General features: G+C 41.9%; 1 pseudogene; it reads right to left on the minus strand.

Annotated features, from left to right (window-relative positions):
- Positions 1–356: 356 nt before the first annotated feature.
- On the minus strand, positions 357–1261 carry LOC112826641 (RNA transcription, translation and transport factor protein pseudogene; annotated as a pseudogene).
- Between the last annotated feature and the right edge of the window lie 2248 nt (positions 1262–3509).

A 3509-nucleotide genomic window follows, 5' to 3' on the forward strand; every position in this document is an offset into this window, starting at 1 on the left:
AAGGTGACAAAATCACCTGTAAATAACACCTAGAGACAACAGTCATTTACATTGCCATATTTCCTTCTAGTTTTTCTCCCATACATATATTTTATACAATTGGAATTTATTTTATTTCATAAATTTTGCCAAACTTTTTTTTTTTTAATTCCACATTTACCTTTGGGCTTTTCAAGTTTGGTGGTCGATGAATCTTGCAACTCTCTTGGCTAGAAATAACCAGAACTCTGGTCTGACTGATATGTATAATGTTGTATTTTCTTTGCATTCCTGTTATGTGGTACTGCTTTGAGCCAAAGTTAGGACAATTGACAGTCTTTACAATGTAAGTATTGTTTTTCCACCTTCCTGAACTTTATTAAAGAAAAAGCAATGATGGTAAATCTTGAGAACATAGTCAATTTTCTAGGATTCTTCCCTTGAAAATGTGACATTTGATTTCCAAACACATGCCAGAGCGTACATGGTTCCCAATTGTACTAAGTAGGTGAGAAGCTGAAATCCTAAAATGTTCATCTTCCAACTTTCCCCAGTCTGTGGTGTGTCTTTGGATCAGCAATAATTGCTTGAACAGCTACTATGGCTTCATTAATTTTTGTCTGTAGCTCTCTGAGCTCTTCTATCTGCAGCAATCGCAGAATTTGAGCAGCTTCATTAAGAACTGCATCTCCTGTGTCAAAACCAAGAATATGTTTGTCTAAAGCATCAGGCAAGCCCTCTTTCCTTTGATTTGCTTTAGCAACTGCATCCTGGGTCAGGCACTCCTGGACCAAAATGCGAATTGCCTTAAGCATTACCAGGTAATCATCATGATGCTGAATCTGAAGAAGGTTAGCCAGAGCCATTACACCAGCCTTAAAATCAGGATTATTTACATCCAAGTTGATCAATGGCTCTGCATTTTTAGCAGCATTGTCAGCATTTTTTGTATTATCAGGTACCAAGTCCTTGTATTTTTCAACATTATCTCCATATTCAAGTCTAACAGCTAAACCAAGAAGCCAGTCAATTGCTTCTTGTCAATCTTGAATCTTTTTTTTTTTTTTCGATCTTGAATCTTGAAAGGACAGTTAACATCTTTGAGATACTTTCAAAGAACTTGGGCCAGTCACTGCTGTGGATGTTTCTTAAATTACCTCTGTCTTCAATCTTGTAGTGTCTGATTTTCTGGTCTTCAAGCCAAACTAAATTCTGTTTCATCTTTGCAGTTGAAGCCAGCTGGGTTGTGGTAGTCGAGGGCCGTCAGCTTGTGTCGGAACATGGTCCCCCCGTCTTGCTCTGGTCCCCGGGCTCCGGCCGGGAAGGGACAGGCGAGGAGGAGCGGGCGGCTCAGGCACCGGCGATGCTACAATGTAAGTATTTTAAGTAGATCTTTTGAGAAGGGCAGTATGTAGAAAAGGTCTCTGGTTGGCTTCCAGAAACCAGGCGACAGCATTTGTTATCTCAGCTTGACTGTTTGATTTTCCCCTTTCCTGCCTTCACTCTTTTTTTTTTTTTAAGATTACTTGTTTATTTGAGAGAGAGAGAGCACGAGCAGGGGGAGGGGCAGGCAGAGGGAGAGGCAGACTCCCCGCTGAGGGACTCGATCCCAGGACCCCAGGATCATGACCTGAGCCAAAGGCAGACGCTTAACCAACCGAGCCACCCAGGCGCCCCTCCTGCCTTCACTCACTCCATCCATCAGCACTGACAGCAAGAGAGGCAATTCCAGGCACAGTTTCATGTCCCTCAGAACACGAGAAGAAAGAGTTACAGAAAGGACAGATGTTCTTTCCAAGCTCTAGGCCCCCTTTTTTTCAATTAGCTTTTTTTCAATTAGCTTTTCCCTTTGCCCCCTTATCATTTTATACAAAGTGCTTCTTAGGTCCTGTTCTATAATAAGCACCTAATAGATGTTATCAATTTTAAAAAACCATTCTTATCCTATGACTTCTGAGTTCCACTGGAAATGTCAGTGGGTCTGAGTGGTGATTACTTGTAAGCATGAGAAGAAGAGTCCTAGGAAAGCCGTTTCCCAGTGTGAGTTCATCGTGAAAAAAACATATATATTAAATATAACCAAGTGATAAGCAAGGGCAATGGACAGATTTCTTAGAACAAAGGCACAGATGATGGTGCAGCAGTGGAAGAGACAGAGAGCAGACTACCAGGGAACCTAGAAAGAAGGAGGCAAAGGCCTTGTCCAGTGCAGACAGTGTAAGGCATTTAAGGAAACCAAGTGTAAGAATTAGAGGTAGATGTTGAATTTTTCCTTTCTAAAATTCAATTCTTATTCAAGGGCATGTCTACCATCTTGAAGGAGGTCTACACAGGCTCCTGGTTGGAAGTATACAGGTCTACTTCAGGAGGTTACACTTCAAGTTATCACCCCTAGTTTATGATTTTTTGTAATGATATTGTTTCTGCCAGCCCTGTGTAAGGCAATGGGGGGCACACATGTGGCAAAAACATGCGTCTTTTTCTTGATGAGGAGACATCAGTTTTATGTCATGCAAACTGTGGGATATTAAGAGAAGTAAGAACATGAGATATATATATGGTATATGGTATGTGAAGTAGGAAGGGGAGGTGGAGAGAAGAAAATGTGCCCCCTTGTACTTTCATTTTCACCAAATTTTAGTATTGTTTTTAGTTTTGCCCAAATTTAGTATTATGTTTTAAATATCTGCCCTCTTTGGATGGTGGTATAGTGGTTTTGGGTTTTGGCAGAATGGGACAGAGAAAGTCCAAGTTTCCTGCTGCCACAGAGAGTTGTGAGCAGGAATATAGAACTTTGTTCCTAAGAAGGGCAAATGGAACCGTACCGCAGCATGGGCCAGGCTGGCTAGAGACGAGGTGGGAAGGTGTCCACCTCAGAACATGCTGCTGGGACAACTGAGAAGAGCTGAGCAGCAAACAGATCAACTACATCAAAGTAACAGTTGTCTCCAGTTTCCATGCGTACATGAGCAATTACGTACCTTTCCTCCTTACCTTGAAATTATTGCAGATGCCACCTGCAACTAGAGACTATGCTGGACATCTAGGAAATAAGGGGAAGAAAAACATCTGCATTCAAATCTAAATGTCTTCAGGATACTTAGAATCAACCAAGATTCACTTTTCTGCCATCGTACAGAATGGGCCTGGAAATAGAGAATAAGTTATCAATAAGAAATAAATTCTATTTCTTAGACACCTGAGTTAGTGTCTTTAAAACCTCAATGATGAATACCTCCTTTAGAAATGATGTTTAAGGGGCGCCTGGGGGGCTCAGTTGGTTAAGCGTCTGACTCTCGGTTTTGGCTCAGGTCATGATCCCAGGGTCCTGAGATCGAGCCCCAGTGTCTGACTCTGTGCTCAGCAAGGAGCCTGCTTCTCCCTCTCCCTCTGCCCCTCCCCCTGCTTGTGCTCTCTCTCTAAAATAAATAAATCAATCTTTTTTCTTTTTTAAGAATTGGCTCACATGTTATGAAGGCTGGCAAATTCAAAATATGCAGGGTAGGCAGCAGGCTGGAGACCCGGGGAAG

The sequence above is a fragment of the Callorhinus ursinus genome, unplaced genomic scaffold (genome assembly GCF_003265705.2).
Source record: "Callorhinus ursinus isolate GAN/ISIS: 27379988/994484 unplaced genomic scaffold, GSC_fseal_2.0 scaffold7, whole genome shotgun sequence".
Classification (NCBI taxonomy): Eukaryota; Metazoa; Chordata; class Mammalia; order Carnivora; family Otariidae; genus Callorhinus; species Callorhinus ursinus.